A 14,014-nucleotide genomic window follows, 5' to 3' on the forward strand; every position below is an offset into this window, starting at 1 on the left:
TTCCCTACTCATGATATGACACTACTTGAAAGTAAAAAGGTAAAAGATAGTGATGATGTGATACCGCGGCACTCCCCAAGCTTGGAACAAACCAAGGGGATGCCAATACCGATGATAAATTACTCCTCCGGCGGTGGTGAATTCTTCCCATCATCGAGACTTCCAAGGAAGAGGCTCTCCATCAACAAACGACATCTTGGTCTCGGGGATCCCGAAACTAGCAAGCATGGCTTATGTGTTTAAACCTGTTTTCATACTCACAGCTTTGATTCCGAACATCATAGAGCTGAGCCTGGAGTTTGTTGGTGGTGTCGTGAAGTGAGAGGATGTCGCTCCACAGCTTTGCAGTCTCCTTCTCGTGTTCATCAATGAGTTCAGACACAATCTTGTGGAAGATGTCCACTTCACGCTCAGCCATCTTCTTGTAGCTAAAGACCTCTTGTTCTAGCTTCTCCATCCTGTCTTCCAAGCTTCCTTCTCCCTTAGGACCCCGGACATCTTCAATCTGCAACTCCCCATTGACGAGCAACAATTCCTTGGGGTGCATCTTCAACTCGCTCATGTACGGGTTGACGACGTCTTCAAGGAAGCTGTCCTTCGGAGTTCCCGACGAAGACATGGTGGCTCTAGATCCGACGTCGATCCTGGCAGAAACAGCTCAAAACAAAACACGTCGAGAAAACGATATACGGACCTCCAGGGGTCCGGGGGATTATATAGCAAAAAAATTCACGACAAACGGAAAGTACCAGGTCGAACCAGAGTCGGAGAGGGGCGACGAGGCGGCCTCCTCACAGGGCGGCGCGGCCAGGCTGGGGCCCGCTTCGGCCTGTGGGGGCACGCCCTCGTGCGTCTCCTCCACTCCGTTTCGATCTCGTAATTTTTCATATTTTCCAAAAGTTGCAAAAACATTGTTCGGAAAGTTAAACACGGACTTTTTTCTTACCAGAACTGTTACCTATTCAAAGTCGGACTCTGTAGGACTGTCAACTTGGCCTTTAATGAAGGCTTCCGGAGTTACCACTTGAATAACATCAACATCTTCATTATAAGAATCACCCGAGATATAATGCTTGAGTCTTTGTCCATTCACCACTTGTGTGGCATTACCTTGTAGAGAGCTAATTTTAATTGCTCCTGATCGATACACCTCATCAATGACATATGGTCCTTCCCATTTTGAGAGTAATTCTGAGACGAGACCGATACAATAGGACTTTATCTCCAACATTAAATTCTCTTTTGATAATTCTTCTATCATGCCATTTCTTAACTTTCTCTTTAAAGAGTTTAGCATTTTCATATGCTTCACTTCTCCATTCATCTAGAGAACTCAATTGTAGCAATCTTTTCTTACCAGCAAGTTTAGGATCTTTATTTAGTTCTCTCACAGCCCAATAAGCTTTGTGCTCTAGTTCTAAAGGTAAATGACAAGCTTTTCCATAAACCATTTTATACGGTGACATACCCATGGGATTTTTATAAGCAGTTCTATAAGCCCATAGTGCTTCTTTCAATTTAATAGCCCAGTTCTTTCTAGATCTATTAACAGTCTTTTGCAAGATAGATTTAATCTCTCTATTTGATAATTCTACTTGTCCACTAGTTTGAGGATGATAAGCAGAAGCAATTCTATGATTAATACCATATTTAGCAAGAGTTTTTCTAAAACCACCATGAATAAAATAAGAACCTCCATCAGTCATAATATATCTAGGAACTCCAAATCTAGGAAAAATAATATCTAAAAGCATTCTTAAAGAGGTCTCACCATCAGCACTTTTTGTCGGTATGGCTTCCACCCATTTAGTAACATAATCAATAGCGACAAGTATATGAGTGTTACCTTCTGAAGAAGGGAAAGGACCCATGAAGTCAAATCCCCAACAATCGAATGGTTCAATAACAAGAGTATAATTCATAGGCATTTCATTGCGTCTCGGAGATATTACCAACCCTTTGACATTCATCACAAGATAAAATAAACTTCCTTGCATCTTTGAAGAGAGTTGGCCAATAAAAACCTGATTGTAGAACCTTTTGCGCAGTCCTATCTCCGGCGTGATGTCCTCCGTAAACACTACCATGACACTTACTCAATATCTCCTGTTGTTCATATTCAGGAACACATCTTCGCAGAATACCATCCACTCCTTCTTTATATAAGTGTGGGTCATCCCAAAAATAATGCCTCAAGTCATAAAAGAATTTCCTCCTTTGTTGAGCTGAAAAGGTTGGAGCCAAGTACTTGGATCCAATAAAGTTAGCATAATCAGCGTACCAAGGACTATCTCGCGAGCTCACCTTTATTACAGCTAATTGTTCATTTGGAAAACTATCATTAACAGGAACAGGATCATAAGTAATATTTTCCAATCTAGACAAATTATCAGCAACATGATTATCAGCACCTTTCCTATCTATAATATGCAAATCAAATTCTTGCAAAAGAAGTACCCATCTAATAAGCCTTGGCTTAGCATCTTTCTTTGTCATAAGGTATCTAAATGCAGCATGATCAGTATGAACTGTAACTTTTGAATCAACAATATAGGATCTAAATTTATCACAAGCAAAGACTACAGCTAATAATTCTTTTTCAGTTGTAGCATAATTTCTTTGAGCAGCATCAAGAGTTTTGCTAGCATAATGAATAACATTCAATTTCTTATCTACTCGCTGTCCAAAAACAGCGCCTACAGCAAAATCACTAGCATCACACATAATCTCAAAAGGAAAATTCCAATCAGGAGGTTCAACTACAGGAGCAGTTGTTAAGGCTTTCTTTAGAGTTTCAAAAGCTTCCTTACAATCATCATCAAAAACAAAAGGTACATATTTTTGAATAAGATTAGTAAGAGGCTTTGAAATCTTAGAGAAGTCTTTAATAAATCTCCTATAAAACCCAGCATGAACAAGAACACTACGAATACCTTTAACATCCCTAGGATAGGGCATCTTCTCAATTGCTTCAACTTTAGCTCTATCAACTTCAATACCTCTCTCGGAAATTTTATGTCCCAATACAATTCCTTCATTAACCATAAAGTGGCACTTCTCCCAATTAAGAACAAGATTAGTTTCTTCACATCTCTCGCAATACTTTATCAAGGTTTCGCAAGCAATTATCAAAAGAATTCCCATAGACAGAAAAATCATCCATGAATACCTCTACAAGTACTCTCACAAAAGCCATGAAAAATAGCAGACATGCATCTTTGAAAAGTAGCAGGAGCATTACATAAACCAAAAGGCATACGCCTATAAGCATAAGTTCCATAAGGACAAGTGAAAGTGGTTTTCTCTTGATCTTTAGTTTTAACAAGCAATTTGTGAAAACCCGTAATAACCATCAAGAAAGCAAAAATGAGTATTTTTAGACAACCTTTCTAACATTTGATCAATAAATGGTAAAGGGTAATGATCTTTCTTAGTAACCTTATTGACTTTTCGATAATCAATGCACATTCTATACCCTACAACTACTCTTTGAAGGATGAGCTCATCATTATCATTAGGCACAACAGTCATTCCTCCTTTCTTAGGAACACAATGCACAGGACTAACCCATCTACTATCAACAATAGGATATATAATACCAGCTTCAAGAAGTTTTAATACCTCATTCCTTACCACATCCTTCATCTTCGGAATTAGACGACGTTGATGTTCAACAACAGGCTTTGCATCATCTTCCATATTGATAGCATGCTTTCAAATAGAGGGAGAAATCCCCTTCAAGTCATCAAGATTATAGCGAATAGCTCCTCGGTGTTTCTTCAATATTTCCAGTAACCTTTCTTCCTCAATATCTGAAAGCTTATAACTAATAATAACAGGATATATTTTCTTATCATCAATATGAGCATACTTAAGATTATCAGGCAATGGTTTTAAATCAAAAATAGGATCTTCCTTTGGTGGTGGTGTTGTACCTAGATCTTCAACCGGTAAGTCATGTTTCAGAATAGGTTGACGAAGGAAAATTTCATCAAGCTCATTTCTTTCTTCCCTAAAAACTTCACTCTCACTATTCTCCAAATGTTGCCGCAAAGGATTATTAGGAGCAAGAGCAATAGACGCACACTGTTCAACTCTAAAATCATTATTAGGCAAATCAGCTTTATAAGGAGTTTTGGCAAATTTAGAGAAATTAAACTCATAAGATTCACCAGCAAATTTAGTCATAATCTTTTCCTTCTTGCAATCTATAACAGCTCCACAAGTATTTAGGAAAGGTCTACCAAAAATAATAGGACAATACTTACTAGCAGCAGAACCAAGTACCAAAAAGTCAGCAGGATATTTAATCTTACCACATAGAACTTCCACATCTCGAATAATACCAATAGGAGAGATAGTTTCTCTATTAGCTAGCCGAATAACCACATCAATATCTTCAAGTTCACAAGAACCAATTTCATGCATGATCTCCGTATAAAGCTCATAAGGAATGGCGCTAATACTTGCACCAATGTCACATAAACCATAATAACAATGATCACCAATTCTAACAGAGAGCATAGGAACACTAGCTTTCCTAGACTTATTAGGATGCGAAACAATATTAGAAGCATCTTCACAGAAAATAATATGACCATCTTCTACATTTTCAGTCACAAGATCTTTAACTATTGCAACAAAGCAGGTTCAACCTTAATTTGTTCTTCAGTGTTCTATAGGTTTCTTTGCACTTTTATTAACCGCACTAGATATAACAGAGTACTCCTTCATTTTAGCAAGGAAAGGAGTTTTTTCAATATAAGCTTCAGGAAGAATATGATCAACAGTTTCAATTATAGCACATTTATTTATAGATGGCATTTTATCTTTATATGGTTCATGATACTTATCAAAATTCTTCCTAGGAAATTCAAAGTGAGAGGCAAAAGCTTTATAAAGATTTACAACGACTTGAGAATCAAGACCATAAGTAGCACTAATATTACGAAATTTATCAGTATCCATAAAAACTTCAATGCATTTATAATCAAAGTTTATACCTGACTCTCTATCTTTGTCGTTCTCCTCTCCTGGATCCGATCAAGAAGGTCCCTTTTAAACTCTTCTTTATTGCGCGTAAATGATCCAGAACTAGAAGTATCCAGCAAAGTCTTATCTTGAAAAGACAATCTTGCATAGAAATTATCAATAATAATATTACCAGGAAGCTCATGAATGGGGCATTTGAGCATTAAAGACTTCAATCTCCCCCAAGCTTGGGCAATACTTTCTCCATCATGAGGCCAGAAATTATATATGCGGTTCCGATCTTTGTGAATTTCACTTGGAGGATAGAATTTGGAATAAAATAAAGGCACAATGTCCTCCCAATTAAGAGAATCCCTATTCTTCAGCAATTTATACCAAGGCGCTGCTTTACCAGACAGCGATATAGAGAATAGTTTCTTCCTAACTTCATCCATAGCAATACCTGCACATTTGAATAACCCGCATAATTCATGTAAAAACAAGTAAATGATCACCAGGATGGACAGCTCCATCCCCTTCATAGCGGTTATCCACAACACGTTCAATAATTTTCATAGGTATTTTGTATGGAACCTCGCTCTCACCTGGCGCCTCATCCACTACCCTTGCAGTAGTAGTAGATTTCCCAAAGAGGAATTCAAGAGAAGACCTCTCCATAATGATTTATAGCAGCGGGCAGAAATAAAAACAGCACGTACAGTAAAAAATTTCCCTTACCAATTCCACTTACCAATAGCGCATCACTCCCCGGCAACGGCGCCAGAAAATAATCTTGATGACCCACAAGTATAGGGGGTGTATCGTAGTACTTTCGATAATTAAGAGTGTCGAACCCAACGAGGAGCAGAAGGTGTTGACAAGCAGTTTCGATGAAGGATTCACTGTAAATGCTCACAGACAAGTATTCAGGGGGTTTTGATATATCAGATGAAATAAGTACAAGTAAGTAAAGTGCGAGAGAAATAATTGCAGCGAGTGGCCCAATCCTTTTTAGCACAAAGGACAAGCCGGTTTGTTTACTTATAATGACCAAACGTTCTTGAGGACACACGGGAATTTAGTCTAGTGCTTTCGCTTCATATAGCTGATTGATCTTCATTGTTTTGATAAGTGTTGTGTGGGTGAACCTATGCTAATGTACCGCCCTTCCTAGGACTAATACATACTTGTGATTATACCCCTTGCAAGCATCCGCAACTACAAGAAAGTAATTAAGATAAATCTAACCTCAGCCTTAAACTCGAGATCCCGCTATCCCTCCCGCACCGATATACCAACGGGGGTTTAGGTTTCGTCACTCCGGCAACCCCGCAATTGGCAAACGAATACAAGATGCACTCCCCTAGGCCCATAAATGGTGAAGTGTCATGTAGTCGACGTTCACACGACACCACTAGAAGAATAACACCACAACTTAAATATCATAACATTGAATACTAACCAACATAATTCACTACTAACATTTAGACTTCACCCATGTCCTCAAGAACTAAACGAACTACTCACGAGACATCATATGGAACATGATCAGAGGTGATATGGTGATGAATAACAATCTGAACATAAATCTTGGTTCAATAGTTTCACTCAATAGCATCAATAACAAGTAGAAATCAACACCGGGAGAGTTTCCCCTATCAAACAATCAAGATCAAACCCAAATTGTTACAGCGGTGACGAGGTGCAGCGGTGGAGATGGCGGTGATGATGATGATGATGATGGTGATGATGATGGAGATGATGTCCAGCTCGATGACGGTGACGATGGCGTCGATTTCCCTCCGGAGGGGAATTTCCCCGGCAGATTTCAGCCTCGCCGGAGAGCTCTTTCTCTCTCGGGTGTTCTCCGCCCCGCAGGCGGCCGTGACTCTTCGCGACTATCCTCTCGGGGCTTAGGTTTTCGGGACGAAGACATACGCGAAGAAAAGGAGGCGAGAGGGGGCTGTGGGCCCCCTCCTCACAGGGCGGCGCGGCCAGGCCTTGGGCCGCGCCGGCCTATGAGGTGGGCCCACCTCGGGTCCCCTCGGCTCCCCTTCTGGCTCCCTTCGTCATCTAGAAAAATAGGATTTTTCATATAATTTCCGTCAACTGTTGATCTTCCGAAATATTGCATTCTGACGGTGCTTTTTCCAGCAGAATCCTGGCTCCGGTGCGCGATCCCCAAATAATCATGAAACATGCAAAATAGATGACATAACATAAGTATCATCTCCCAATATGAAATATATCAATGAATAACAGCAAATTGTGATATAAAATAGTGATGCAAAATGGACGTATCACGGACGACAGACTACACACGCGCGTGACGTAAGTTGTTGAGAGTTAGCTTACTCTCAGTTAACTGAGAGTTAGATGGACCCTTTTTTAATGGCAAATGGTTACACTGAGATCAACCTCATTTTAAGGAAAACCGAGGTCAGAATCCGACTGGCTGTAAACAACAAAGTAGAGGGGACCGAATCTTTCCCGATTTGGAACGTGGGTCCATCTCGCGCGGGAACAAACGGCCATCTTTAGATGGGGACCAACGACTCCGGTCGATTTTGCTAGTCCCCTCAGCAAACAAAGCAACAAACAAAGCCCCGAGCTTACCCTAGACCACACATCCTCCTTCTTCCCCCCTCCATCCCAACGCAGCCACCATTGCTCTCCCCATACCGGGCCTCACACCACGTAAGTGTGGACGGGAAAGTTGCCCGGTTGGCACCAAGGTTAAGATATCTTATGGGTAAAGCAACACACCTCTGCAAAGTGTAATGAATCGTGACCTATCACTCCCTGTTCCGGGTTTTGGAACTGCGAACGCTGCCGGAAAGGAACTCCATGAAGTTCTAGTAAACCGGTGAAGGCTGACGGACATAGTTCTTTTGATTAAAAGCAACCTTTTGAAGAAATGGTTATGAAAACATGCATTAGTATTAGACTTTCTGGTCTAATATCGTAGCTAGTGCATTAAACACCTCTTTCCTAATATGAACTTGTTGAGTACGCTCGTACTCATACCTCTTATAATCCCTTGCTTAGACTGTCTGAACCACCTCGAGGAGGCAACTGACGGACAAGGTGGAGCCGAGGAGATCTGCTACGAGGTGCCTGACCTCTCTGGCGGTGTAGAAGGCGTAGACTACCTTATCGTCTACGGAAACGGGAGGCATCCGAAGGAGAACAAGCCTAAGCTACTGTAGTGTTAGTGGTAACCGAGCAGTGCGAACTCTTTAGTACTTAGCTGCTCGGATGGAATAAATGTATAACTTGATAAAGACTCTTATATTGTAAGATAAGTTGGGTTCACCTCGAACCCAGGAGTAAACCTCTCTGGACCAGGAGGAGCTCCGAGATGAGGTATATGTTTGGATTGTAATATTATGTGAATGAGTTATGGACCAGCTATGTTCTGTTGTACTACTCTGAGGGATGTAATATTTGTGAATTGGTACTTCGTGAATGTTATATCAACGACTGGCATACTACAACATGAGTGGTATGCAGGGTCACCACAGCTACTCCCATCGGGAGCGCTGGACGCGCACCCGATAAAAATAAGCTTTTGGTTTCGAGAGATCAAGACCTTCCGGCAATTATGGATGTTCGACAGAAGAAAATTTTAGTCCATGCCCGAAGCTTTACTTCGGCCAGTCACTCGGGGGCTACTGATGTGGGCATTACACTTCGGGTAACCAAAGTTATGTTACCTCCTACGGCCCAACCAGGGGCCCATGAAGATCGTCTACCGACCAAGGTGGGCCGATACGTCGGTTCACAAGAAGGATTCTTGATGAACAAGGCAAGGAGACGAAGGACAAGGAAAGTTTAGACATAGACTCTTTGTAAACTAGTCGAACCCGGACAAGACTCTCGAGACCTGGCCTGCAATATAAGGGCCAGGAGAGGGTCTGCCAAGGGACACACAATCACCACAGCCAGATTCACCGCAAGTCTAAACCTAGGTCATAAGAAATCTTAGCCTCTCGACGAGATCTTAGTCATAGCCTTCGGCTACCCCATTGTAAACCCGATAATTTCGATAATCAAGATCAAACAAGCAGGAAATAAGGGTATTACCTCATTGAGGGCTCCGAACCTAGGTAAATCTCTCTCCCTGTCTGTTTGGTATCTGATCTCTCTCCCTTGTCACAAGACCCTCGTTTCTTCTACAAGTTCAAGTTGGATGAGTTTTCTAGAGTTGAGCGCATTTTCTAGGTTGATGGAGCTGCCCGAGAAGCTTATAAATACTACAATTATTTTATTTAGTTCGATACGACTTACATGACAAACAAGTATAAAATGCCATGTGCGCCTTTCATTGGTATAAACAGGTTTGACCAGTCAATTCAGTTGGGTTGTGGCTTTGTGCGGAGTGAGAGGATTGCAGACTTTGTCTGGTTGTTTGAAATGTTTCTGGAAGCAATGGATGGTCTTCATCTAGAGAACATTATAACAGACTAGTATGGTGCAATGAGGAGTGCTATATTGTCAATCTTGGTTCACACTTGCCACATGAATTGCAGATGGCACATTATGCAGAAAGTTCAAGAACGTCTTAGTAGCTTCATAGCGAAAAGGGAGGATTTGGGAAGGGACTTCAATGAGGTTATCGACTATAGTGTAACTGTTGAGGAGTTTGAGGCGTGGGCTAAAATGTTAGTGAAGCATGATGTTGTTGAGCACCCACATTTTCAATCACCGTATGAATTGAGGGAACATTTTGTTCCAGTGTATTTCAAGCATAGGTTCTTCCCTTTCCTACAAATGACAACACATAGCGAGGGGTTCAATGCGGTGCTTAAACAGTACAGAAGACCGCATGGTAGCCTTTTAGACTTCTTCAAGCAGTTCATGAAATTGCAGGAACAAATTGATGTTGCTGAGGATGGTAATGGATTTATAGATGAAGACAAGATGGTCCGTCTTTGGGGAGATTTTCCAATGGAAAAGCAAATGCTGAAGATTTACACTCTACCAATCTACAACCGGTTCCAACTTGAGTTGTGGAAGCTAAAATCCTACAATGCTCGTGACTGTGGTGGTGGTGTGTTTGAAGTATTCCCAATTCTTGGTTTTGTGATGGGTTATGGTAGAAGAAGTTACATGGTTGATATTGACATTGCAAATGAGATTTACAACTGCCAATGTTGCAAGTTCAACAAGGATGGAATATTATGCTGACATGTGATGAAAGTGATGTCGTATTTAGGTACAGTGATCACAATGCCTAAGCACTACATCCTTCCTAGGTGGTCAAAGTCTACTCCAAAAATTGTCGTCCAACCTACTGAACCAGTTCATCAGCCATCACCTGGGCAGAAGCTTTCCAGGAAGGAGATGAGGTTGTTGCGCTATCAAAATTTATGCACAGAGTTTTCTAGGATGTTGACTTAGCGGCTTCATAAAAAACTAAGGAAATTGCTGAGAAGCACATGAAAGCTATGGTTAGAGAGATGGCAGACCAAAAGAAGGCCGCCGCAGATGCATTGAAGAGGGAAAAAGTGAAAGTGCTACTGCTGGTTCATCGGGTTCTAATATGTCAACAAGTGCACGAAAGGAACAAGATGAACAACTAGCTGCCAACAAACAGGCGTAAGACCCTGAGGAAACTACAACTAAAGGTCGTCCGGGCCACAAAGGAAAGCATAGTGGGCTACATCTCCAGAAGAAAACATCTCGTACCACTAAGTGTAGTGTGTGCAATGATTTAGGACATGATTAGCGGATTGTCCTGTTAGGCTAGCAAATCCAGAGTTATACCCGTTGTTTTCTCTGTTCCAATCATAGTTGAAGTAAAAAATTATGTCTGTGATTCACTTTTGGTTGACTTGCATGTAATATGCATCCTATATGAAAAAATGCAAAGAAGATGTCATTTTTTAATTGGTTTTTGATTCACCTTTTCTTTCACGTTACATATAGAATTACCTTGTGCATTACAAAAAAAATCAACCTGGTGCGTGGGGTATGATTCCGACTAGTCGTTCTATTTTACTTCTCATCCATGAAATAAAAAAAATAAAAAGGAAAAAAATCAGAATTAAGTTTTTGTACTTAGTCTTTTTGTTTACTGCCTACAGATATAGTTGCCATGGGGCCTAGTTTTTCAAGGTCTTGTAGTTCCAGCGTAACCACTTGTCCATGTACAACACTCTGATGTTCGGGAGATCTTTCTGAGTAAATGTTGACATCTTCCTTCTAAACCTTTCTTCCAAATTTTTGAGTGTGAAGAAACCACATACCCGCACCGGTTTTTCCAGAAAAATAAAAAGAGTACACATGATCAGGCTTTGCTAACTGCACCACTGCATTTCCTTGCATGTGGAAAGATTTTCTTAAAGGCAAAAGAAATGAGCTTACCCATTATTCTGCATTGGTGAATCAACAACTTCAATAGGCCATGCACCAATATGAACTTTGGAATTGTTGTACATTCTCGTCCACATTGTCTTTACACCCGCAACTAGGAAATAGCAGGCATCAATCACTAATGCTTTGCCGTTCTTTGAGAGGGAATCCATGACTTCAAAACGTTGAGATTTAATGTTTAGAACCACCATGAAGTAGTGGCAATCAGGGAAACTCTCCAACATTGGGAAGCAAACCTATTTTGTGTCATAAAATTCACATCTGGTTACATATATATATGGAGTACATTTTGAATTGAACAACAATATGCTACTAGATACATTTAATCATCAAAAATACATGTAAAAGCTCACCACTTCTTTAAGGTCGAGTCTACCGTTTGGTGTATTAGTGAAGCATCTTGTAACATCCTTTAGGTCGAACCTCTGATCTGTCAGGTACCTCTAGAAAAAAAAGAAATAAGAAACGCAAAATGGCACAAGTTCAGAAAAAATGCCTTCCTATTAAAAATATGCCCACATATGACCCGAACCAACAAAAATGGGAAAAAAGAAATATGAGGTTAAATGAATTACAGAAACACGAAGAGGCATTATGTACTTGCTTGGGTTTTTGTTCTCTTCAATCATGATTTGGATTGAAATCTCGGCACCAATATTTATAAGTTTCTTCCCTGGTGCAACTGAATCTGCTTACTGTTGCAAGGATATGTAGTAGTCACCAATATCAATAACCACTTCTTAGTTATATATTAAATTTGTTTTTGATCCATGCTCACAGACCATTTTGTAGAGGCATTCAACTGACTTGCTCGCATAGTACAATTTCTGGCTACCAAATGGAACATAAGGTGACGTCTCACATCTTCCTGCCTTGACAACTCTTTTTTGGTATTCATGTGGTCCATGCATATTGCTGTTAGAAGATGCATAATTTTGTGTTTTTCTACACCCTTATTGCCCAGCTACTGACATTACCCCCTTGACTTTCATCCTACCATCTTTCTCAGTAGCTTCTTCAGGAAACTCACATTCATCTGGTGGGGTGGCAAGGTCAAAAGGTGGTGCATGTGGGCCATGGCTAGAGCTTTCTTCCTTCTTTCTTCTGCAGTTTCATTGAAGTCTAATTTTCTGTTCATTGGATCATTCTGTGGATAGGTAGTCACATTACTGGTTGTTGCATCATCATTTCCAGTGAGATCAACAATTTCGGAGGTTGTTGCCCGTGTCACCCTGCGCCTAGCACTGTCGGTTGGGCTACCTTGCTGGCTGGCCCCCTTTTCGTGGAGATTCTTTCTTTCCTGGGACATTAGTTGTAATCTTGCTAGCTCTTGTTGTTTTATTTGGGCTAGATGCTGCTTCTTCTCGGGCAGCTTCCCTAGTTTTGTATCTTCCTGGTGAAGGTGTAGCGCTAGTTTTCTGGTCAGCAAAGGTAACTTTTTTCTTCTCACTGTAACTGACTTTGGTTCCATGTCAGATAGCAGTTTTGCAGCCTTCGGCCTCAGATTCCCATCAATTAAACTTACCAAACCTTCTTGTGCATCATCAGTATTCATGAGTGGTAAGTCCTTGAAGATTGAAGTTGCTACATTATTCCTAGATTCTTCTATATATCTCCATGCTAAGCAATGGCAATTCCAACCGTGGAATGTCTAGCTCTTTACAAGGTGACCCACGTACCATCCTTAGGATATCTTCATGTCTCATCTTCTCGATTTTCTCTTCATCATAACTAAAACTCTGTACTAACTGTACCTCCATGAATCCCCTTTGTTTTGTATCCTTGATGGCTCTGGAAAAAATTCTCCTTGCACATCATCCAACTCACTCTGTTGTTTTCCCTTCAACTCCGCCAGGAAAGCTACAACTAACTCTGGCTGGTCATTGGTTTCTAGCTTTTTAGTGTTTCCATTTTCTTCGGTAGCATCACATTGTACCGGATCAGGCTGCTCCATCCTTGATGGAGCAGTTGGACATTGTTTAGTACCTGTATTTGCTGTTACTCCAGGTTCTTCATCGGTACTATTTTGAGGAACAGAAGGTTCTGGCTGAGTGTTGTCCGTGTCCAATGCTTCTACTTTGTTATGTACATCTTGGTTATCAACCGGCATGCATGACTGTCCTGGGGGTGTGCATTCTAAAGATAGCAACTCCTTTGACGCCTTAGTCTTTGCTATTTTGTTACGGCGTATAAGCCTCTCATCTTCTGACTCAATTTCTTGTTGTTCAGATGTTAATGAAGCACAAAAATCTAAGCATTCATCTTCGAGAGAGACTGCTATTGGGGTTTCATCAAACTCTTCATCGTTACATGCATAATCCTCGTCAGAGCTGCTTGATCCTTTTGAATCATCATGTACTTCCTCTCTGAAAGACTTCCTCGTTCTCTTGGCACCAAAATGAGTTGACCTGACTTTGACATCAGGGGAACATTCACCTGATGTAGCTGCAAGCGTGCGAAGTAACATCTTAACCGTGCCTTCAAAACTATAGTATGCTGCCTTGATTGCTTTTTTATACCTAGCTGTGTCCTTTTAATTTTGAAAAAGAAAATGGGCAAAATTTAGAGAACAAACCAAAAAAATGAAAGAAAGTTTGGCAAAAAAGAAGAAGGAAATGTAACATTAAGAAGGGTAGAAGTAATGTCTTACTTGTGGTGTGCGATT

This window comes from Lolium rigidum, chromosome 2 (genome assembly GCF_022539505.1).
Source record: "Lolium rigidum isolate FL_2022 chromosome 2, APGP_CSIRO_Lrig_0.1, whole genome shotgun sequence".
Taxonomy (NCBI): domain Eukaryota; kingdom Viridiplantae; phylum Streptophyta; class Magnoliopsida; order Poales; family Poaceae; genus Lolium; species Lolium rigidum.